General features: G+C 45.7%; 1 long non-coding RNA gene across 1 annotated transcript in view; it reads right to left on the bottom strand.

Annotated features, from left to right (window-relative positions):
* LOC146812394 (uncharacterized) overlaps positions 1-25,392 on the bottom strand; it is a 56,831-nt gene extending 31,439 nt beyond the window's left edge. The window contains exons 1-2 of the long non-coding RNA XR_014966846.1: positions 25,116-25,392; positions 7,611-7,766 (exon numbers count right to left, since the gene is read on the bottom strand). This is a non-coding gene — a long non-coding RNA (uncharacterized LOC146812394). The remainder of the gene's footprint in view (positions 1-7,610; positions 7,767-25,115) is intronic.
* Between the last annotated feature and the right edge of the window lie 571 nt (positions 25,393-25,963).

The raw sequence follows: 25,963 nt of genomic DNA, 5'->3' as shown, positions 1-25,963 counted from the left end.
CTGGTCGAGACCCTGATGGTGTTCTTGTGGACGATGGCAATTCCTCCTCTGACTCCGTTGGTGCAGTCTCTGCGGGTGATCTTGTAGCCGTCTGGGATGGCTATGGCGATGTCGGGTGCGGAGGAGTCGTTCATCCAGGTCTCTGTCAGGAAGGCGACGTCCGGTGAGGATGTGTCGAGCAGGTCCCAGAGCTCGACGGCGTGTTTGCGTGCGGAGCGGGTGTTCAGTAGGATGCACTGGAGGTGGTTGAGGTCCTTCTTGGCGGGCGGTTCGGTGGCTCTGAGGCTGGTGTAGCTGCAGTTCCGGCAGGTGAAGGGGCCATGTGTGCGTTTCGGGTCGACCTTGAAGTAGGTGTGGGTCCGTCCGGGGTTGAGAGCGTGGAGTGTGCTGGCACTGTAACGGTGGTGGTCGTCGTGGTGGGTGCGGAGGGCGTGCGGACCAGGGGTTCTGGCGCTGGACGCGGTTCAGGCGCAGATGGGCGCAGAAGGGCCTGCTGCACGCGCCCGCTGCACGGCCACGCAGCAGCTGCCATATATGGGGAGGTGGGAGGGAGGAACAGCTGGGAGGCGGGAGGCGGGAAGCAGGGGCAGCGAATGGGCAGAGAGGGGGCGGGGCCGCAGGGGACGCAACGGGAACAGAAGGCAAAACGGTAACGGGGTTAGGGGCACAGCATGGGGCAAAATACAGAGCGCACAGGGGGCAGCGAGGGGCACAGAAGAAAAATGGGCAAGAACAGATGGGGCAGCCTAAAACACGGGCACAGAACAGTAGGGGCAGCGAGGGGCACAGAAGGAAAATGGTCAAGAACAGATGGGGCAGCCTAACACACGGGCTCAACAGTAGGGACAGCGAGGGGCACAGAAGGAAAACGGGCTCACAACAGTAGGGACAGCGAGAGGCACAGAAGGAAAACGGGCTCACAACAGTCGGGACAGCGAGTGGCACAGAAGGAAAAAACAGGCTCACAACAGTAGGGACAGCGAGGGGCACAGAAGGAAAACGGGCTCACAACAGTAGGGACAGCGATGGGCACAGAAAGAAGAACGGGCACAGAACGGACACAGGCAACAGAAGAGAAATGGCAATACAAGGCAACGGACATAGATACAGACAACAGATTAAACACAGACAGCAGAAGCGAAATGGCAATACAGGAGGAGGATACAGACCTACAGCCTACTTCCTCCAAACGGCAGCTGGGCAGGGACCAACACAGGCAGTGCTGTGCGGAGGGGGAGTGACCTACCAAGAGGTCAAGGGTCGCTCTCCTTACCGCGCAGCGGCCGCCATATATGGGGAGGTGGGAGGGAGGAGCAGCTGGGAGGCAGGAGACGGGAAGCAGGGGCAGCGAATGGGCAGAGAGGGGGTGGGGCCGCAGGGGACGCAGCGGGGACAGAAGGCAAAATGGGTACGGGGTTAGGGGCACAGCAAGGGGCAAAATACAGAGCGCACAGGGGCAGCGAGGGGCACAGAAGAAAAACTGGCAAGAACAGATGGGGCAGCCTAACACACCGGCACAGAACAGTAGGGGCAGCGAGGGGCACAGAAGGAAAACGGGCAAGAACAGATGGGGCAGCCTAACACACGGGCACAGAACAGTAGGGGCAGCGAGGGGCACAGAAGGAAAACGGGCTCACAACAGTAGGGACAGCGAGGGGCACAGAAAGAAGAATGGGCACAGAACGGACACAGGCAACAGAAGAGAAATGGCAATACAAGGCAACGGACACAGATACAGACAACAGATTAAACACAGACAGCAGAAGCGAAATGGCAATACAGGAGGAGGATGCAGACCTACAGCCTACTTCCTCCGAACGGCAGCTGGGCAGGGACCAACACCGGCGGTGCTGTGCGGAGGGGGAGCGACCTACCAACAGATCAAGTGGACCATAATGCCTAATATTGCAAAATATCATGTAAATCCGTTCAGCCGTTTTCGCGTCAAATACAATAGTCTATGGAAAATGCATTGGTGGAAAAACACTTTTTGAGACACCCCTTTTATCTTTGCACCCACTTAACGATTCACCACCCAAATGAACATCAGCACAAAATGTAGAAAATGCTATAGGTCTGGAAAGTTTTGTGCCAATTGGTGAAATGGGTGGACAGTTATTAGGGAGCAAAAATCAAAGGAATCCTAACCATAACTACAGAGTGACAATCAGATTTAATGTGACTTTTTTCTTTTTATGTATTGTATTTGGTATGTATTTGTTTGCTGGTTTACATAATCATGTAACCATAAATGTGCCTTTTAGTTGTTCATGTCTTAATTATGAAAGTTTACATATGCAGTCTAGTCAATTTTTTGGGCTTGCTTGCTACTTTTAGTAGTATTGTGCTACATATGAAGCCCAAAGTGAATGAAATTCAGTCAGAAAGTGGGACAACAGGGTTCACCCACTCGGAGTATCCCAGGTGGCGAGAAGCTAACACACTAAAAAATTGTCTGCACAACTCCTTGGCTTTGTAAGTACAAACCACACACACCTTCTTCGCATGCCATAGTGTGCATGTGTCTTTCTGATTTTTCTCCTGGCAAAAGCCACACTGGCCCTGAGAGCCATTAAAAAAAGTTGGCTGAAACATGTAGACCACACTTAGGGTAAGTGAGATCAACAAAATATCCCACAGTGATCCACCATTGCTTTTAACATTGACCGAGACTTCCACTATTAAAAAATCCACAAATTGTGATAGGAAATCTCGAGCCAATTTTAAACGCCACCCTTAACTAACACACACACAGTCACAGTTCACCCCTAGCTGTGTTGTAATCAGGCATTGCAGCACACCATGGAAGCATTCGGGGACCAGGGTGGGAACCCAATGATGTAGCATTTACCCTAAGAGGTAGGTGAGTGAGGGTTCTTTTAAAACACCCTGCAGGTTCCAAACCACTGTAGCCTTTAGGACTGTGAGAAATTGGTAGTTGGAACATTAATTTCTATTGTGACATAGTATTGATTGGTTGGAAGGCGAACGGGTCTATACTCACCCTTCTCTCTCACTTTTGCTTATATATAATAAATAATGAGGACAGTGCAAACATTAAAGGGTTCAGATACATATTAAAAATAATGTCAAACATTTTAATAAAATCTATAAGTCTTAAATATATAAACATTTAAATTAACAATGAAATATTTTTAAATATTAACAAATATATCAGATTTGAGCAAATATTTATTTTAATTTCTTAAATGAATACCTTTAAAACAAACAGTATCTCTCACAATCCCATAAAGCACACAAAAATAAAAGAAAAATAATTACAAACTGATGATAACATATTTTTTAACTACTCACCCATTCCACAAATGTACCACACATTCTAAACAAATTTAACACATTAAACAATTAACAAAAATGTATATACACCTTAAAAATAACACTACCTGCTCAAGCCCCAATGCACCCTTGAGTCCATAAAAATATAAATAACACATTTCTTTAAACAACATATGCACAAATATTATTTGAAATTAATTGAATATATATATATACAAATAATTTACAAATAAAAAATGGATCTATTAATCAATGAATTTCAAATATTATTTTAACATTGTGGTCCAAGTCCAAGTTGTAGAATTCCATATTAGGTTCTAAGAGTGTTAGTCTTATTATACACCAGGACATAGGTGAGAATAATGTTGAGCACTTCAATGGTAACATCGGCAAAAGTTTATATCAATACAGGGCTCAAACAGAGTTGTGTTTTTTGCCCCTAACCTTTTGAATTTATGTATTGCAGATCTTGGTTCTACTCTTGGTCCCAAATTACGAGTCTGGCGGTCCAAGCACTGCCAGACATGTGCAGTGTAGCGGTGGCAGTCTCCTGACTTATCAATTACCATCGCGGTCCTGCCAAGCATATTACAAGTTTCTTCTCCTCCAGGGTTTACATGGGGACTCTTACTCCATGTAAACCCTGGCAGAGAGGAAACTAAGGGTGGCGTACAGGGTTCCTTGGTGTCTCTGCGCCCTGTGGATGCAGATAGGGGGAACAACATGTGCTCCCCTGTGTGCATGCACACCAGTTCCTGTACAGCATGGACTTTTCAGCCCATGCTGTGCAGCAACTGCTTTTGGCGTACCCATTGTGGTGCCTGTTTTTAAAGGCACCACCATGGGAACACCTAAATAAATCCCGCCAGATACAAGTTATACTCATAATAAGGTTGGCGGCCTTACCACAGGTTTGGCAGAGCAGCGGTGAGGCAGACCCAGCACAGCACTGCACCGCCAAACTTGTAATTGGGGCCGATTATGATTGCAGAAGGCCCGTCACCGCCAGCCATACGGTGGCAGTCCTTCCGCAATCGGACCGTGATTTTCCCACCTCCACATTACGATGGTGGAGGGAATTGTGCTAGGACCGTGGTGGGCGCAAAGACCGTCCGCCACAGGACCACCAACAGTAATCTCACAGATTGCCTGGCGGACAGACCAGATAGCCCAAAATGGTGGTGGTGCCTAGTAGGGACCGTCCACCAAATGAGGATGCTGGCTACAGAAGGCCTTTCCATGGCGGCGATACCGCCTGGAAACAACCTTTACAATGCAGTCATTACATCGCACTACCTTTACATAGCAGTCATTACATCGCAACATCCTTTACATCGCATGTCATTACAACGCAGCCATTACATCACATGTCACTACAACACATGTCATTATAATGCATGTCACTACAACGCAGGCATTACATCGCAAGTCATTACAATGCGTACCATTACAACGCATAGTACCCTTACACTTACCCTACTGTTGCACTCACTGGAGTTAGAATAGTAATTATTACCCCTATACTATCCAACACTTACCTTAAATGCAATGTAATGGTATGCATTGTAATGGAATGCGTTGTAAAGGATGTTGCGATATAAAACCTGTGTTGTAAAGGCATGCATTGTAAATGTATGCATTGTAACGTCATACATTTGATACCGCCATGGAAAGGCTGTGGGGTATTAGTTACAGGGCCCGTTGCAGGCCCCCCTTGTGTTGGTGGGAGGTGTGGGTTCACTGGGGGGTACCCATGGTACCCTCCTACATTTCACATAACTACGTTGCAGGCACCGTGTAGTGCTTGCCACGTAGTGCAGTGAAATGCACATCCTGACTTTTTGGCATAGCAGCGGGTGCTGCAGTCAGCAGCACCCGCCGCAATGTTAAATGGCAGGATGTGACCGCCATGGTGGTCTCCAGTCCGTCCGCCATCCTAATGACCCCCTTAGTGTCAGCAAAGCTTTCTCCCTAAAGTTGGACAGTAACCTCTCCATTTGTTGCAACATGCTGAATTCACAGAAATTTTACATCAAACAATTCTCAAATTAGAAGGACACCTTGCCAATCTGCAAGGTTATTGCAGAGTGACCAAGCTTGTAATAAACATAGGGAAAAAACCAAAGGGCTTGGCATGTAGCAGGAAAATTGCCATGTAAGGGTCTGACTTTTATCTAATAAGAAGTTAGAATATTCTGTAGCATACAAATATCTTGGGATTTGGTTTGGCGAATTTGGGTGTTCCTCATTAAAATCCAAATCTTTGGCAATAAATACTTCTTTTACGTGTCTGAGTAAAGAACTGTACAGTCCATAATTAGCCTCAATCCTGAAAGTTAAGTCTGCAAAATTAATGTTTAAACTTAATTTTGGCTTGTTGACTTAATCGGGGAAATTGGCAAACTTTCTAGACATCCTTCAGTGCTGAGCATATCCCAGCTTCAGCATGTCCCAAAAATCTGCCACAGCAAAATAAAGATATTGCTGGTCTAAACAGTAGTGTTCGAATCTTCTGTAAATTGTTTACGGTCGGTGTGTGGCCAATTAGGGAAGCTAACCCAAATGTATTTCAGCATATGTCTTCATTGTCAATTTTCTTGGTAACACTGTTTACCTGAAAAAAATATTTACGAGTAAACTAAATGCTGATTGTCAGTGACTCCACTACCCTTAAACCTTTGTATTTCACAGAGTAAAGCAAATATATGCTATTGGTCAGGTCGCAATGCAGCACTGTGTTTGCACCATGTGTAACTGACCTGGTCAGTGGTGGCTGGTACGTAACAGGAGTGACGGAGAAGGAGGGGAAAAAAAAGAACAAAAAATTCACTTACCCCTGCATGCCATCGCTCGCACGTCATATCTCCTCCGCTCCTCTTCCAGGAACCATCCAGGCCCCCCTAAGCCAATCACCATGCTGCTGTCACTATGACAGCAGCATCCTGATTGGTCTGAGTGCCGTGGTTCGGTGTTCAGAAGGGGACAGCCTGTGCATGTTCTCCACCCAGGCAGTGCATTACAGCCCGGTGGAGAACATGCAAAGTGCGCATGACAGTTTGGCCACTGAACCTGGTAAATCAATTCTTCATGCTGTGCCATATGATCAAAGAGGCTGAACTCAGTCTCAGAAATCTGGCCTGCAATGAACAACCGACATTCATTTCTGTATTCCCACTCACAAACCTCCATTATTGTGAGCTCCGAGCTGGCTGCAAAACCAAAAACAATGCCACAATGAGAAGGGGATATTAAGTTGGGGGGGCTTGAAGGAGTATTTGGGGCTCCCTCTCTTTGGTGGCTGCAACTGTCCCTTGCTCAGTAAAATCGGAACCTCAGTCACAGCTCCACCTTCTGAATGTGCAATCGATATCTTTTCAATGCTTTCTGCATCTGCAAACCATTTCCAAACACTCATGTGATGTACAAAGAGCCCCAGGCTACACACTGCAAGTCGCGAAACAGATTTGTGAGTTTAGCAGATTGTCATGTGAATTTTTGGATGCCTGCCAATTTGGCAGCTCAGGCTATGTGATTACAAAAAGCCTTTGCACTTTCGGGTCTAATCTTTATATCCCAGCTCTGCTCCACATCTCAGCCATGACCTCAAATTCTTTTACTTTTATTTATTGAAATTTTCGCCACAGTGCATAAAGACCAAGTCATCAGGAAATGAGGACAAAGACTAGAAGAAGGAAAGAAGGAGAGAAAGAAAAAAGAAAAACAAAAATACAGGGCGATTAACAAATGACATATCAGTGCCCCCCAATATACATAGCATCCATCCAGAGTGTAGCACGGCGGGGCCACGGCAGTATGGCCCTACGCAGCGATTGAAATGACTCCCTTCCACACAGTAATTACTAGTTGGCGTGAAAACCCCGAGTGGTCTCCTGCCGTTTATTTTATCTCCTTGGGTCGAGCCCGCCCCGAGGAGTGCATGCAGTAACAAAGTATGGGAGAGCCCGGGTGGCTCTCTACACAGAGGATACTGACACAGAATGGTCACACAACACATCTACACCTACGTATTCAGAGGTAACAAAGAAAGGAGAGACCAAGGAGGGGAGGGACGAACCCAGCTATGACAACTGCATGTAAAACATCTCTAAAAGGTGATGACATAGATTCAGTTTGCTAGGACGCATATCCCCCTCGTCTCCTACACCGACATACAATCCCAACAGACGGGTGTGTGTCAATTTCAGCTCTGGATTTTAACTCACTCTGGAGGAATGCAATGGGCAAGAGTTAAAGTACAATGCATTGTCGACAAATACAGGCCATGATCAAAGCACAGCAGTGTGCATACATACGTTTAACCGCAGGGAGGCATCTTTCGCAGTAGTCTCGTCTGCAACAGACGTGATTTGATAGCGCAGCACAGTCCTCATCCTTATCACATGGGGTGTAACTATTATTGTTACAGAAACCCATTAATCTGTAATTAGGGGGGCACTTCCCATCCTTCCCTGCAAATGAAGACACACAGTGAGATGAAAGCGTTAGAAATGCGAGGCATTGGTTATTCGACTAATTCGACTGTCACCGTTCATTTGTTGCAAACATTCAATCATCATAACTTTATTCGACATTTCTGTCATAAAAGCTTTAAAAAACACCTTACACCAATTGGGCAATGTTGATGTGTTCAAAATATAAAACTGTGAATACAATTATTTACATAATAAAAAGATCTTAAAATATATTAAATATAAAACGTTTATCCAATAATACTAAACATGGTCTGGATGCTAACCCCAGTCAATTCCTATAATATAAGACACATTCTCTCCCATGGATGACAATACATGAGTTGGGATTACCTCCACTTCCCCTATATTTCCAACTGTAGACAGCTGTCTCTTAGGGAGTGGGTGGGTGTTGTTTTAACGCCTTGGCTCGTATGGACCATGCCCAGCCTAAAAACTTGGCCAAGGCAATCGCAATATGGGGAGACGCATCTGATCGAAGAACTCTAAGTGCTTCCTCATGCTTTCTGAAGCCCAGTAGTTTGCATATGGGAATGACCCATACCCTTTGGGGTGCAGTGTAAATAGGACAGAAAAACAATAGATGACTTATAGTTTCCTGATTTTCAGGACACCAAGGACACACTTCTTTTGAGGACCCTACCCATCTACTTGTGAACGACCTTAATGGGAGGGAACCAACCCTCAGTTGAAAATACAATTTCCTATCATAGGGTTTCGTAATTGCATCCCAGTATTTTTCTAGTACAGGTCTTTGTTTAAATTCTAGGAATTGGCCTGTTCGGTGCCTTGTGGATCTACTCAAGCAAGCCTCTTCCGTTACCCAATCCCAATACATGTTCTTCAATGCTTTTTTTGATGGGAAAACTGCATTTTGGGGGGGGTCGTTCCACAATTCGCTCAAGCCCATCCTCACTAGGAGCGATCTGATCTCTTTGAGCCAAGGAATTTTATGGAAGATATCTACTTCCATAACATCCTTGAGACCATTGGCGTAATGCTCTAGTTCTTCTGTGCACCAAAGTCTTCGCCAGTATAATAATGGTCAGGGCTTTGCGGAATCATATACAGCCTTCCTACCTAGATCTATCCGAAGAGGATACATCGGGGTGCTCACTGGGACTCCAACCACTTTACGTAGGAATGAATTCTCGACCACAGTCAGTTGATTCAGATTTGCGAATCCCCATAACTCTGCCCCATAAAGTACAGAGCTCAAAACCTTTAGCCCATAAATTTCCAGTACCGGGGTAACGAGCTTCGTGCATGAGGTTCTAAACTTCCCTAGAAGCACCCCCACCTGTTGTTTGAATTTGAGAGTGGTCAGGTTGAGTTGGTGTTTCCAACCCATGTCCTTCTGTAAGGATACGCCCAAATATACAAAGGCTTTAACTTGCTCTAGCATAACATTATTCATGCTAATTTTGCCCTGGAATGATCTATGTTCATTAAATGACATGAGTTTGGTCTTCCCCATATTTATTTCTAACCCACGGATTCTATAGAACTCTTCAAACCTCACTAGAGGTGTCGTGGAAATTAATAGGGTATCATCCGCAAACATGAGGACGGGGATGTGATCTCCTGATAATACTGGGGCATCGGAGGGGACCAGAGCAAGGTAATCGGCCACCCCATTGACGAACAGTGAGAACAGGGTAGGTGCAAGCACACAGCCCTGCCTCACTCCCCTGCCAACAGGAAAGGTCTCCGTGACCTCGCCCCTGGATCCCCACCGTACCCAAGCATAGTTTTCCTCATGTAAGCGGATGATTAGGGACAACAACTCCTGAGGCATGCCCAGTTCTCCTAATACGCGCCACAGCTTGCAGCGTGGCACAGTATCGAACGCTGCCTTCAGATCTACGAACACTGCATACAGTGCTCCCCTGCCCAGTAAAACTGTCTTCCAATATATTATCATAAAACGGAATACCTGATCTATTGTACTTGTGAGAGGGCGAAACCCTGCCTGCAATGGGGTAAGTATGTGGTGTTCATCTATCCATGACTGTACTTTCTGCAGAATCAGCCGCCCTACGACCTTTTGGATGGAGTCTATAAGGCTGATCGGCCTATAATTGCCTGCCACAGATTTATCGCCCTTTTTATAAACAGGTATTATTTCCGCTCCCTTCCATGAGGAAGGGATTGGAGCACCGCATGCGACTGCATTTGCAATTGTGCATATATTGCTACACCACAGCGGTTTATTGTGCAAAAACACATCGGCGGGTACACAGTCGAGCCCTGCGGCTCTACCAGGTGTCACTGTGTCTAATGCCCTGGCCACATCGCCCAAGGTAAATACCCATTTAGTAAAGGGTTTGTCATCGAGGGGTCTACTATCAGATTCGTCTGTTGGTGGTGCGTACTGGAGTTTAAAGTGCTCCACCCAGTGCTCCTGGGCAACATTATTCTGTGGGGGATCTGGGCATCCGCCATTCTCCCACTTGTATTTATCCCAGAATGCTTTCGGATTTTTATCCTTGCATGCTTCCAATAGGTCACCCCATCTAGCCTGATACCATTGTTTTTTGGCATCTCCGACTACTTTCCTATAGTTATTCCTTGCCAACCTTACTCTATCCCCATCTCTGTTTCCTAGGGCAGATCCTAACTCGACCCTGGCCTTGCGGCATTCCTCATTATACCACCTGTGGGATTTCTTTATATTCGGTTTCCTGGTGCTACCATGCTTGAGAAAATAGGACTTCAGGCGATCAAAGAGGGCTGTATGCTCCTCCATCACCAACGTCTTCCATTCCTGGCTGTCATCTTTGGTACCTAATACACCCATGGTGTTACTTAATTCTAGTTCCATTTTGGCCACTATCTCCGGGTGATCGACGATGTGGTTCCACTTAAGGTGGCGCATATCATTACTAACCAAAACATCATGATTAGCTAAGGTATCTCTTATGGGGATTGCCTTACATAGTACCCCCACCAAGGTCATAGTAAGCGGATTGTGGTCACTTTCAACTCGGTTTACTACAACCATATCATTGAGAAACTGCCACAGATGTAGACTGACCAGCCAGTAGTCTATACGGCTTGACGATATCCCATTATCGAAAGTTACAGCCCCGGTCCTGTCAGAAAGAGTGCGGCCGTTAGCCGCCCTCAACTGCAGGGCCAAACAAAGACCCTTTAATTGGATGGCCGCCTCTGTCCATCTTTTTATCGGTGGGATTTCGAGGATTGGTATACCCCACTTACAGTCCTCCTCTTCCGTAAGGCTCCCGTCATCGGGCCCCATCGGCTCAAACGTGGTGTTAAAGTCCCCCCCGATTATCGGCTAGACTTTACTAGGTGATGACTCTAACATGAGTTCCATTGCTGTCACTACCTCAGAACGACGCCCTCCAGGAAGGCCACATGCGTAGATGTTATAAATATCTACTCGCATCCCTGACCCCATCTTCATTCTTACGACTAGGATGTCACTACTTGCTGTAGGTAGTTGTAATACAGTACAGGCCAACGCCTGCCTAACCCAAATTACCAAACCACCCACTGGCCGTCCCCTATCTTTCTTCTCTGCGGGAATATGAAAATTCAAATAACCCTGACGGAAAACATGATCCACTGCCCACGTCTCCTGAAACAAACATATATCGTACCCCTCGATAAAATCAGCCCACTCTTCCTGTGATGTCTTAGAACTTAAACCAGCAATGTTCCAGGACAGCAAGGACAGATTACTCGAAAAGGGAGAAGGAAGGATTTCTGTAATAACCTCCCGGTCCGTGGTTTGGGACCGTGCTGCGCTCATATTTATCTCTAAATCTGTTCGAGAATCCAATCCACCCACCCTAATGATAGGCAGTAAGTTAACATTTCCAACATCGGGATCTAGCAGCGCATGGGATGCCTGTGTTCCTCCTAAGGTTTGGACATGCAAACCAGTTAATAGATCTTTTTGGGAACCCCTGACTATCCCTATACCCTCCGTCGTAGGTATACTATGGCCATCCAAGTTTCTAGTCTGTACCTGGGGCGGGTGGCGTCAATCACATTCCTCAAGCCCCGAAAGTACATCATAGCTGTTCCTGGTCTCAATGCCCCAGGAATTTCCTGTAGAAACCCCCCCTACTCTTGGGCAGTCATATCCTGGGGACATATTCCCCTCTGGATAGAAATAATCAAGGGACACAACTCTTATTTGGGGCCTAGGCCTTTCCTGCACCCACCCACATATGTGCGCAACAGCTCTTGTATTCACATTAAAGAAACCTTGCCTAACTAACCTTTCTTTACCAGAACACTGAGCTCTCAATTAATTGGGGTTGTGGTTCTTGTTCTCTCTACACCAAGGTCTTCAAACTTTTTTGCTCAGAGCACCCCTAAGCAAAACGTTTTGAAGTCGGGTTCCCCTTCAAAACTTTATGGCAAGGACTGTGGGAGGAGCATAGGTAGCACGGGCTTATGAGATCATTTATGGGGGACTTTTTCTGTAGCTCACAATTTACACTAAATGAAAGACTTATAAAAGAGCAAATGCATCAAACAAAAACAGAATTTGGTCACCAAACACTGCTCCCCATAATTGGGGTCTTTTGAGCCCGACACACTTGTGGGCCCCAGTTTAACTGCACCGGCACTAATGATACACCCAGCCCTGAGCGCCAGTCTATCTCTTCTGCCGTCTGGAAATGTGCCAGTTGAACAAGCTATTGTTTCCAAACCATTTTCGTTTACAAGTACTTGCTGAGGCATTTGTGACCCCCTGGGAATACAACCACCGGGTCGGCACACATCACAATTTGAAGATCTCCTATTAGCAGATTATTTCATCCTGTCAAAAGTGGGGACACTTTTGCATTCTCCTATGTCACTTTCACAGTCACTCTCATTTCTTCTCTTGCACGATAAATACCCTCTGGACTCCCTTGCCTGTCTCATATTTTCTACTGTCTTTCACATAGCCTTGCCCTCTCCTCTCAGTATACTGTCCTTACTCATATAGACTCTGTCCTCACCTCTGTGAAAGTCTTTGAACTCTTGTCTCTCCTAATGGCTCTTCCTCATCTCTGCGTACCTCTCTCCCACAAGGTCTCACAGTTTCCACCTCATACATTCTGTGATCCCTCCTTATTCAGACAGTTCCGGCCCTCACCTCTCTCAAATCCTGTTCTTCTTTCTTTCACAATTTGTGCCCACGCCTCTTTCACATTCTCTGCCCTCTTCTTTCTTTGACTTCACTGCCCTTTATTTGCTCACACAGACTCTGACATCCCATTTCTCACACAGAGACTTGCTCTCATCTTTGCTAATAGTATCTTACAACTTCCCTCTTATATTATCAACCCACTCTTGTCACACAGTCACTGCTCTCTTTCTTCTTGCACAGTTGCTGCATCTCCTCCTTGCACATTCTCTACCCTCACTCCTCTTCTCTCTCTCAAACAGTTTTTGCTGTTTCTTTGCTGACATTATTTGCCTTCACCTCTCTTAAAGTCTCTGCACTCTTCTCTCACACAACATCTATCTGTATATTATGATCAAATTCTTTGCTCTCTCTTCTTGCTCACAGACTCTTCGCTTTCCACTCTCACACGGTCCATCCGCTTATTCTCAAGTGCATTATTTCCTATGGGGCTTGTGTTCGAAATTGGGTCTCTAGCTTGCAGAGGTAAGCACCATGACCAAGTAGGGACTCTTCCTTCTAGTCAGGATAAGGGGATTACACTTCTAAAATAACCCCTGATCACCCTCTTGTTAGCTTGGCATGAGCAGTCAGGCTTATCCCAGAGGCAATGTGTAAAGTGATGGAGCGAAGTACAGAAGATTTTGTGTGTACCCCGTTCAGACCGATCACCCCCCCATAACAAAGTAATTATATTAATTTTGTTTGCTGTGTATTAACCAAACACACACATTACATGTGGAAAATGCTCTGCATTAACAGGTTTGATTAACATATTAATTAATGGTGTAAAACGCATGTTTAATCTATTTTGCGCATTTAAGTAGTGTAATAGTGCATGTCTATGTTGTAGTGTACATTGTGCATTACATGCTGCTTTTGCTTCATTTTAATGGCTTGCAGTGTGATGCTTTTCTGCTAGGTAACAGTTTTTAGGGGATAAATAGTAGCCCTGGCGGGTGGGGGGGACAGAAAACGCTTATTTTCTGTGTATTCACATTTTCTTTGCATCTGTTTATCGTAGTTTGGCTGGTGGCTAGTTTCAAGATGGCTTTGTTTTTCTAGGTTCTGCGCAGTAGAGAATGCTTGCATCATCTGGCTGGAGGAACCTCGTGCATGCCTTGTGCTCCACTGAACTTTGCAACTCCAGCTGACTGTGTTCGAAGCCATTTGGTGTGAATGCCGATGAGTGGCTGAGAGCTAGAATGATAGCACGAGAACAGCTGAATGCCTGCCAAAGAGAAACAGTCGAATGTCTGCCAAAGAATGACCACATGGAAACAGCTGAATCCCTGACACTGAACAGTTGAATCCCTGCCAATGAACCTTTGAATGCCTGCTAATGAACTGTGGGACAGTTGAATTTGTATCTATCAGTTTGTCAAACATAAAGTTATTCACGGACATCCTGGGAGCTGAGAACTACATTGTTATGAATGGACATCCTGGGAGCTGAGAACTGCATTGTCATGAACAATCAGAGCAAGGGAAACAGCAAGAGTTGAAACATTTGAGGGTAGAGAGAGCCAGCAAACCCAGTATAAATATCAGACCAAAATTGGGGTTTAGAGTCAGAGAAGGCGGAGGAGAAAAGCTGCTTTGGAGAGCTGCTGGGAGCTTGGAATTATGCCAGATTGCGCATTGAAGACCCCTGTAGGTTCGAGATCGTTGCGGGACACTAGCCTGGGTGAGAGAAGTCTTCGAGGAGGCCAAGGGTTAATTAAGTAAGTTGGGGTTTTAGTGCTGGGTAGGAAGGTTTTAGTGTAGGAAATCTTTAGAATTAAATGCATGTTTTAACTATGGTTCACTGATCCTTCATTTTTGGAACCCTCTGTCAGATACATGACCAAGGATTGATTTTTAACCATTTTGAGAATAATGAAATGAATGCAAACCTACATTTTCTCTTCATGACTTTTATTAAACAGTTTCTTGTCTTGTTTATGTCCTGAATAAATGGCAATGCTCAAGTGAAAATTAATAGTGAGAGAATAAATGATAATTTCCTTTATCCAAATTAATTACATAAAATCTTTTAAATGATTTCAGGTGTTCGTGATTCTTTTAGAGTCAATTAATTATGCAATTCAATGTATTGTTGTAGTGAGGTTAAGCTGGTCTTGACAATCACCATCAACCAGTCCAACTAATTGGTCCATCGACCAAGTGGTGGAGTGCCTTGATGTTAAAGCTAGGATTCTACAGATGCAGATGTACATAATGTATTTAATGTTAATTTTTTTCCTATAGGTAATAAGGTACCCCCCACATGTCCAGCGGATTCCTCATCCTCCTGTGTACAGATACGAGTGAGACGTATGAGTGTTGGTATTATGGGCCCCACCAATGAATGCGTGTGTGAATGAGTAAGTGTGGTGACGGATCTGTGGCACAGAGAGGATATGTAAATTTGCCCCTTTCTGCTGGATCAAAAGCATTTGCACATAACACACAGTAATACAGTGAAAACATTACAAAAAGATACCACACCAGTGTTAGAAACATAGCCAATATTTATCTGTGTAAAACAGACCAAAATGATAAAAAAGGCAACAAACAGTTATCAAAATGCGAATAATGCAAAAATAGGGCCCGATTCACAGAATTAACTTAAGACAAAATCCTAAACTTACTACTTTAGATATTCACAGAATGCACTTACTACTTTTGGTATTCACAGAATGCACTTACTACTTTTGGTATTCACAGAATGGATTTACGACTACTAACTCTATGTCTGCACTCGGGCCCGAGATTCCGACCCAGAGGCGGAGCTTCCCGCCCAGAGGCGGAGCTTCCGGCACAGAGGCGGAGCTTCTGGCCCGGAGGTGGGGATTCCGGCAGTGGCAGAGATTTAGCCATGGCTGAAATCTCCACCTCCGGGCCGGAAGCTCCACCTCTGGGCCGTAAGCTCCGCCTCTGGGCCGGAGGCTCCGCCTCCAGGCCGGGAGCTCCGCCTCCAGGCCAGAATCTCCGGCCCGAGTGCGGACGTAAAGTTAATAGTCGTAAATCCATTCTGTGAATACCAAAAGTAGTAAGTGCATTCTGTGAATACCAAAAGTAGTAAGTTTAGGATTTTGTCTTAAGTTAATTCTGTGAATCGGGCCCATAGACTTTAAATACAGATCCTTGATGTTGATAGCTCCGTCCGGGGCTATCACGGCATCATGAAAAAACAAATCCAACAGTTCAGGCCGACTTCAAGGTGAAGGGTCAACTACGGTGTCGCGAAGACCCACCTTGAAAATGTAGTGCTTTGGGGACCTTGCGATGAGCTCGGAAGAGACAGTGTCAGCTGGCATTGCTTCCAAAATTTGGAGCAGGAGTTGTCGGGCCCTTGAAGTCACACGCGTTGCAGATCGAACTCCATAAGTTTGAAGTCAGGAGGGCTGGCATTGGCAGGCGTCGGGACTACGGTGTGAAGTGGAGCGATGCAGCTCATGGTACCCCCAGGTTGCGGTGCAATCAGCGGCTCGGTGACGGTGTCCAGCGGCGTTGGTGAGATCAAGCCAGCAGTGCGAAGTGGGGGATGCTCAGTGCGGTGCTGGCAGGTCACGGTGCCGGCAGCGTCGTCATCATTCCTGAAGCGCTGTCGGATCCAAGGCTGCGGTGCGAAGCGGGCCAATTTGGCGTGAGGTGTGTGGGTCACCTCTGACTATCTATTAGAGTTTTGGCTGAGTAGAGCACTTTCACTATGATCCAACCTGAAGCCCTCAACTCTTATTTTTTCCTATAACTACTTCGTAATTGCGGGCAATGGTCTAGACAGCAGTGTAGATGAATGTAGCCTTATGGTGCCACAAGGGCTACATTTCCACTCCTTAACTCCAACACACTTCTGCCTGACATCACTTCCCCCGAAACCAGCCCATGATCCTCGGTGACAGGCCGCAGGAATGTTGCTTGCAAATTGACGACCAAACAGACTGTTGGTCTTCTGAACTCAAATTAGCTCCTCTTGGCCTCAAAGTGCTCCTTCATTCTGTTTTTTCCAATGTAGCTAAAAGTAAGTGCATCAATTTAGCCATAAACTCTCAGTTGCCTTCTTTTGGTGAGCAGCCTATGCCAGGGTTTCTCGTGCTAAGGCTCCGGAGGACATGAGCTAGTGTCATAAGGCATATTCCTACCAGATAGTCTTGCATGCCAATCTAGACTTTGGCCAGAAACATTGTGGATATTATTTTCTGCTGCAGCGGTTGCCGGCCATATGGTGATTAAGTTCATTTGAGTGTTAGCACCAATAAATTCAGCATACTTCAAATTCTCTTATTCTCCCTTTTCCCATTTTTATATCATTGATGTGTCATCTCTCCCTTTTCCCTCTATCAGAAAATATCATTAGTAGTTATCACCACAATGGTATGGATACCTTAGTAGGTTTCTCAGTAAATATGAATGAGTTTGAATGGACCAACCAGTCCCACCTTAGCTGAAATCCACAGGGCCACTGGGCGGTGCTGTAGACAGCTGTTGGCAAGAGGTATTGCTACTGATAGTTAAAACTATTACTTGAGGGTATGTAGGATAACCTAAAGATGGTGCTGGCAGAATATGTCTCTTTACTCTGCATGCGCTTACAACGCGTGCCATTGCACCACATTTTATACTCTGCAAAATCTTTCCCAACACAGGACTTTACAATGCATTCCATTACAACGCATTAGCCATTACAACGCAATTTTATTTCTAACTCCACTGGGGCGTTGTAAGGGGGAATGCGTTGTAATGGTTTGCGGTGTAAAGCCCTGCAATGTAAAAGTTTTTGTGGAGTAAAAAATGCGGGGTTATGGACTGCGTTGTAACGCAGTCATTGTAAAGGACGGTTACCGTGCTGGCACTGTGAGACGGATGAAAAGGGACTTCAGACCACTGATGTGCCAGTTGATGACCAAGTCCTCAGAGCCCTTCACCACATGTTACTCAAGCACACTCTAAGGAGCTCTAATGTGGAGGGGTTGCTCACATCAGCAGCAGAAATGAATGCAGCCTTCTAAAGGTAGCATCAGCGCTTGCACTGATGTACCCTTGTGTGCAGCATACCACTTAAAAAAGTGTTCTCTTTGCTGAGACTGAAAACAACTTTCAGGTTTTGTCCACAAAAGGATACCATCCCAGCTAAAAAAAAATCGGGTACAGTCAAAATAAGCCACCAACAGTGGTGCTGAGGTGTTCTGGGACTGCCCCTTGAAAAGTACAGTCTCATATATGTTAAAAGATAGGACAACTCCGTATTCCACATAGAATGTTGTTAAACAGAACATAACAATGTCACTCCTAGAGATAAAAAAAGTGGAGTTTGGAAATTGACTTGAAATCATGGTCATTCACTGTGCACTGATATCAGAATCAGTCCTCAGTAAGCAAGTAGTCAGCATAACTTTTTAAGATCCTAGTAAGCTTATTTTATTGATAAATGCTCACCTGAGTATAAAAAACATGTCCCAAAACATGAAGAACAATGTAATGGCAAAGAACCCTGAGGTGCTGGTGGCTTACTAGTTGGTGTTAAAGTGAGAGAAAGAATGAGGATAAAAGCAAAAGCACAGTTTTACTCTCGGACTGTCAGCCTTAAGATGCACATACTTATGAACATTCTTTGAATAATCTGAAGGTACAGAGAGGTGGAGACATTTGAACCCCATTGGCCATCGTCGGGATAAGGAAATTGATGCAGGTTTGTTTGCCACCATTCAAGAAAATATCTGAGTGTAAGCTGTAAACAACGACATCAGCGGAGGAGGGGACTGCACTGCACACAAGACTGCAATATGCAAGTATGCCGGCTGCCCGGGGTCCACGAAGGAGACCGGCTAAGAGGGCGGCCGCCTCAGTGCCACAAGAGGCACAGGAGGCAGCCTCCCAGTGGTTAGGACCCTCAGGGGTCTGGCGTGCTGCATCACTTCCGGGTAGAGGGGGTGGGGGGGGTGAGGTACATATACCTCTCCCTGCCCAAGGGTACCCTCTGCACGAGCACAGTAAGGGTGCTAAAGCCAAATATCCACAGGGAGGTCCTCGCGTTGGACCCTGGAGGAGCGACGGCGCCCGGTTAGTCCTACGGGCGGTTGTGGACCTGAGCAACCGGGGGTTGCCTGGAAGGTTTCCGCCCCCCTCGGGGGCGTGAGCAAGGGAGTGGACTGGCGGTCCACCGGTGGGATGGGTCGCCCCTACCCCAAATCTGACTGACACCGATTGGATTGCCATGGTGTAATTTGGCTCATCAGGTGGCAGGCGGCGAGGGGCTGCCTGCCTGGGGATCGCCCGTAAGCTAACCCACCAATCTTGGCATTGTGTAATGCTAATAAACCTGCAGCAATTTTCTCCACAAAGAAGGTGTCTTGTCTGGTTATTTCGCTGAGAGATTGCTGTATGGGGGGGATGGTGAGTGTTGCCGATATTGGCACTAAGGATTCGAACTTATTCATGATAAATCGCAATGCCTGTCACAAGTAAACGATCACCAGTCTAAATCACCATGGAAGTATGATTCGTACGACAGGCTGTGTTATTTCCCATGAATAAGTTATCCTTACTCAAAGAAAGTTAACATAAGAGCATGTTGCAAGACTGAGTTTCGAATTGTAAGATTGTGTTTTGTCCTTCTTTCTTTTCACCACTTTAACCTCAACCACTGCACTACCTACACCTCACTGTTTTTTGTGCTGCTTAGAAGTTCCGGTTCTGTTCCGTTCTGTTTCATTAAGAATGTATAAGCTGGATTGGAAAATTCCAGCACCGTGTAGTTTCAAGGCACATTAGCCGTGCCGAGAAGTTGTGATACTCTCCGATTAAAGATGTAGCATCCGGTTTCAAAAGTGTCAGTACTTCCCATGGTAATATCCCACAAAATGTGTAGCAAACCTCCTAAGGTGTGCTGAAACTCACCCTTGGCATATGGAATTTCTTTTTGGACAGGCTGTCATGAACATCTATGTTGTCATCGCAGAAGGGGCTCAAGGATGGGACTTACCCAGTGCTTAATTTGTGCTGGTGCTTGCAGGTGTAGGGCACTGGAAGCTTTCTTTAGGAACCGGGACTTATTTTTTATCGTCAGACTTTTGACATTGAACAAGAGAGAAAAGGCAGCAGAGGGGGTAAAGAAAGAGGTAGATGGAAATTCAATGACAACGGTAGAAAAAAGGAATGAAATATATCTTGCAAGAGTGAGGCAAGGAGCCAGGGAGAGTATGTTGGTGGGTGAAAAAAACATGTGGTAACATCAAGACTAAAAATCTTGGTACTCGGTAACCCAATATTTAGCAGCAACACCAGCAGCATCTGAGAAACATTTGGGCTGCGGCATTTATTCGTTTACAAATTAAGCACTGGGCTTCTCTCTCCAGCATGAATACATAGACAATTATCAACAAGCTGCAGCTGATCCTTTATGCAAATGTCTCTGGTTTAAAGTGGGAACATGAGGAGTAGAATTGTGGTGCAGTTTGTCCCTGATTGTGTTATTCACTGGTTAGATGGAGTTGACCCTTGATTTTGCCCTTTTTAGTTCAATAGTTTTTTTAAGTCTTGTTTTTACCTCTTTGCTCTATCACGACTCACACCATGTAACTCATAGGACATTCCTGTATACTGCCAGGTTATTGCTAGATGACATAGGTATTTAAGTATTTGGACATGACGTTTCCGCCTAGAAGTTGTTTGTCGCTATACCTTCTTCATGTCCTGGCTGGTATAAGCTCCGATCTGGAGCGCAGGGGAGTGACTGAGTCTGGGAAAGTGTTGCCAGGAAGGTTTAAAGAGGATAAGTAGTTTCTCAAGAGCAGGATTGTTTACGTGTTGGCAGAAGAAGGCATCAATTGTCTCAATTGAATACAAGTCAAATACCTGAAAATAATTCCTTTTGAACAAAAGGCAGATTGATTAAGCGATGTGAATGTAAACAGGATTATTTTATTCTACTCTTTATTCCATTGAACACTTGAGATGTGTGCCTCTTGATTGTGCACTGTATTTTATAAACACTGAATGGTGATTGAGAAATCAACTAGGCAGAGATATAATGGGCCTGATTATTGCCCAGGATGCAACTGTAACTTCGGTTTTATGGTACAAAACATATATTTGTATTTGGTACACCTAAACAAAATACAAGAATGAATTTTGAAATTATATCCTGGATATGAACATTGATGTTTGCAGCTGCAAATAACATTCAGTTCACCAAAAAGAAATTGCAAAGTCCCAGAATTCTTATGCAACATGAGATCTGATGTCCTCAACACCTTTGGTGACGTCAGATCAGTGGTATCCTGTGTAGATAGCCTAAAGCATTTTTATTTTTGGGATACTGAGACCTTTTTATTTTTTGGACTTCGAGTCACCTAAGATGGTATAAAGAGGCTATCCCTTATTTCTCAACATCCTAAAAACAGTACAGATCTATGAGACTCATCAGTTCACTTGTTTCTTGATGGCATTTGACACAACCAGCATATGAAATCAATGTGTTTACCATGTCACTCTATCAATCAGAGTCCAGAGCTTCTTTACTGACAGCAGCCATTCACCCAATATTGTGGGTCTTAAGTGAAATCTTCAGCAATTGGTAGGGGTACAGAGGAGAAACCTAACTCTATAGTGTCTCAAGCCCAGTCGTTTCACCATTGGATTATCACTTAGTGCATGATTTGGAGTTTGGCGGTGTGGGAGCGGGATGGCACGACACCGTCCCGCCCCGGCTTCCAAACTCAACCTCCAACCGCCTGCCGGATTACAAGTTGTAATCCCGGTGAGTGGTCCTGCAGCAGCTGGCCAATGGCGCTGACTTTCTAAGGCTCATAGGCAAGCTTTAGAGAGGCAGCGAATTGGGACCGTCACAGCTTGTTCCATCACATGGACTGTAAAGTCCATGCTGTGCAAGAACTGGGGGTGTTGAAAGACAGGAAGGCACACCCGTGCACCAGGGCACCATGTTGCCCTGTCGGGCCCCTTAGTTTACTCACCACCCCCCTTTTCATGGCGGGCTTACCACCATGAAAAGGAGGGCAGTGAAGAAACTCATAATGTGCTTTGTGGTGCAGCAGCTGCACCCCCAGCATATTGTGTCCTCAGACTGCTGCAAGACTGCCAGGGATCGCGGATCCCTGGTGGTAGCAGCGGTCCTATGGCAGTCCGACCGCCAAAGTCAGAATACGGCGGTCAGACAGCCGGTGCCACAGTTGCCGCACCACCCCCATGGGGTTGGTGGTCCATCGGACTGCCAGACCCAAAATCAGGCCCTTAGGCTTAAGTTGTCTGCATATATGGATAATCGTACTATGTGTGCCCATATATTGTGCACATTTCTGCATGAACCATGCAAACGTCAAACCGATTGGCTTTGCAAATGCATGTTTATTATACAGGTTTTGAATAGTTACTGGATTAATAAATAAAAATGACAACCCTTATTGAAGCCTGATGCAGTAAATAAATAAATCTGCCTGGTTGAGTGGGGATGTGAGTGGGCATGAATGAGGGAGAGTGTGAGTGTTATGCTCGGGAGTCTGTCACTGGCCCCAGCATGCAGGAGGTAGTTCCTGACACCCCTGACAAAATCTCATTTCAGAAGAAAACATTTTCACAAGGGATATTTGTGGTAAAATGGTGGCAGCTGAGCCCTGGATGGAATTCTTGACATATCGGACACCGTTGCAAAATGCGGGCACGGCCATAGTAAATGAGGGGAACCCATAACAAAATGCTACTACTGGCATACTGGGCATCATTCTTGGCTTAAGAGATGCACGTGGCAAAATATTGGCACATTGCAGGTAATTCTTTGCATAAGGGGCGTCCATGGTAAATGCTGGTGCCAGTATACAGGACCTAACGGACACTTACGGCAAAATGCTGGTGGTAGCGTATTGGAGGTAACTCTTGGCACACTGGGTACACATGGCAAAGTGCTGGTAGTCTCTCATGGTACATAAATCTTGAAATAAAAGTCACCCATGGCAAAATGCCTGCACTGGCACCCTATGGGTAATTCTTGCCAAAGGAGACACTTCTGGCAAAACGAGGTACTAATATACTAGAGGTAAATCTTTGCATTAGAGAAGACAACTATGAAGCATGGGGGCAAGTAACCATGACACAAAGCTGAACTTGACAACCTGGAAGTCATTTTTGGCATATGGCCCACCCATGGCATATGTATGCAATGCAATCCTTGCCAGAATTCTCAATCAATCAATTTATCAATCAGGATTTGTAGAGCGCGGCTGCATCACCTGTGAGGGCCTTGAGATGCTAGCACTGGTATATCATATGACGTTATAGGCTTGGGAGTCATCCATGTCAAAATAACAGAGGTATAGACATACCGGGGGCACCCACTGCACATTTGGAATAAATGGGGTCAACTGCTGGGGAGTGTCAGGCTTCACATTCTTGGCACACCAGGAAAGTACTTGAATATTGAATGAGTGCTCTTTTAGAACCTCCGGTTTCTGAGAAAATTGAGCTTAAAATACACTATTTGCCCTCATTTGCACAACATCCAAACAGGGGGCGAATCCTCAAACCTTCGTAGATGTCATGCTCGCCAGTGTCCCTGGCTCGCCGGAATTCATGGCAAGTATCACTTCCCACCACTTTCAAAGAGCACCAGCCAGCACCCTCAGAATTTTTCGGAGTCAATGCATGAACTGGAGACAGCACAGCTCGAAAACAGACAGAGGCAAGCACTGATCTCTGTTTACTAAGGGTGTTGTGTGCAATCCATGCATTTACGTACAGAAATTCCTAGTTATCTGTATATACTTTAGAGGCACATTTGCAAATAAACAGAGGTGCCCTGCTCTGTTTTGAGCCAGTGCAACTTTTCACAATATGGCCCCTGGACTCCCCCATTAAAGGACCAGCAGCCTTGCTCTGAGGTGCAGGCTCTGCCTCATTAAATGCAAAGTAGTCCTACTGAGAAGTTCCTATACTGTCCGAAGTAAAATAGACTCCTGCTAAAAAGTGCAACAATTGTGGGCCAGTAAAGTTTTTCCAGCCCTTTTGAGAAGTGCTGGTTCATTCTCGTACAAAGTTGACAGCTCTGGCGTGAAGTGCTCATACTCTGCCAGTGAAAGTGCATCAGTCCCACTAATAAGTGTTGGTACTGCTCAATTTAAGGTGAAGAGGAATGCTGATAAGTAATCTTATGTCTGATCCAAGGTATTGCAGCTTTGTTGAGTAGTGTCATAAGTGTCTCTCTAAAAGTGTGCTGGCCCTTTGAGAGGAGCAGGCAGCTTCCTGCACTTTCTGCCAGTCAGTGCTTAATTTGTAAAAGAATGAGTGGCGGTGCCAAAGCTATGCTGTTAAATGGCTGTGCGCCGAACAGGAAGCCAGTGTAGTCTTGAATCCACATCATGCCTCTTTAAGCCACTACCAGACACTCCTTGTCCCCTTATTTGAGTATTGCAGGTTCCTGCTTTCTCCCTTCGTGACAATTTTTTCGTCTCTCTCGTCCTCCTGCTTTCCCCTTCGTGTGTTTTTCCGTCTATTGCTCTCTCTAAATGTCTGATGAGGAAAAATAAGAGCTCAATGAGTGTCAGTGGACCCCACCAGCAACCACTGGCTCAAATTAAGCACTGCTGGCAGTATGCAATATACCTGCTCAGGATAGTAATAAGCCAGTCAGACTCTGTGATTCTTCAATCTTTTGCCCTCTCTGCTGAGACTACCCTCTATCTCTAAGAATTCACCCTCTCAGAAAGAGATGAACAAAACCTGACACATAAAACATCCTCCTGCTCATTGCGCCAAAGCCTTCATTGTAACAAAAAAAAAAATACAACAACAACAAAAAAAAGACCTTTTTATTGCTTTTACCAATGCTTGTTAAGGAATGGTCCTGCATATTCAAGGTATTTAATCCACATATTGATTTGAAATCATGTTGGTGATTAACAGAGAGTCACCACTGGAAAAAGAGTGATCAGTGAGCTAAATTGTCGCCACTGTGTATAACTCATAATGACTGACCATCAGCCGAGTCCTCAGCTTTCCTTGGGTGACATAAAGGGATTTTTTAACTCTGAAGAAGGGTGTTTGGAGAGGGGAAGTCCAGCCCGGCCAGAAAGCGCTAGGCTTGTGTAGGTAAAGGGCGGCACTTGTGGAACAAAACCCATCCCTGCCTCAGGGGCCGAATTGCCAAAGTGTTTTGGTAAATATGAAAAGAGATTATTACTCACGTGGTAGTTTTGCAGGACGTCGAGTGGGTCTAGGAGTCTTGTTGCCGTAAGATGAGTTTTCCTCTGAGTTCCCGCACAGCGATAGAATGAGGAAAGCTCCCAGCAGGATCACAATGCTCCACTCTTTCTTCATGGTGGCGCTGGGATCTGTTTGAGTACAACCCTCGCCGAGTCTGCATTTTATTGTCTCGCCAAGGGAGGGCTGGATGGTTCCTGGGTAAGGACGGTCACCACGTGGCTTTACGTCTTCACCCGTATGTTTCGTAATCCATCTGCTTCCAGTAAAGCTGCCTTCGCCAGCAGCGGTTTCATTTGGACGTGCATCGCTAAAGAGCTTGTACGATGGCTCATCGTGACATTTAATTAACCCTGGCGGTTGTTCCTTTTGCCAGTTGTGTCTCGTGCTGTAGGAAAGCGGCCAAGGTGTGGAAGAGTAGAACTGTCTTTTGTTTGCAGCGTTGCATGTTGATTGCATAAAAAAAGTAGGTGTCGGTCCTCAGGCCAGGTGAGCTTCTTGAGGTGTAGGGCATGTCGGTGCTAGGTAGACGGAAGGTGGGTTGATGGGCTGAAAGCTTCCTAGGTGTTGGTTTGGCATTCCTGAGTTCTTGGTGGTTGTTAAAGTCCATGCTTCTGTGGACAAGGGCTGGCTCTAAATGGGGGTCCCATTTTGGTCCTGCTCACTCAGCCTGAATGCTCAGCTAGCATCATGAACTGCAGTTACATGGGGGCCTATTACGACTTTTGGCGGACCAATGGCGCGGCGATTTGCACCGCCACGTCACCGCTCCGTTAAAGGTCCCTGCTGCCCACCTGTCAGATTGCGACTTTTCAGTGGTCTGGTGGGCGGG

Source organism: Triturus cristatus, chromosome 7, assembly GCF_964204655.1.
Source record: "Triturus cristatus chromosome 7, aTriCri1.1, whole genome shotgun sequence".
Classification (NCBI taxonomy): domain Eukaryota; kingdom Metazoa; phylum Chordata; class Amphibia; order Caudata; family Salamandridae; genus Triturus; species Triturus cristatus.
The sequence above is the reverse complement of the archived record's forward strand: the minus strand, read 5'-3'. Positions and strand labels throughout refer to the sequence as shown.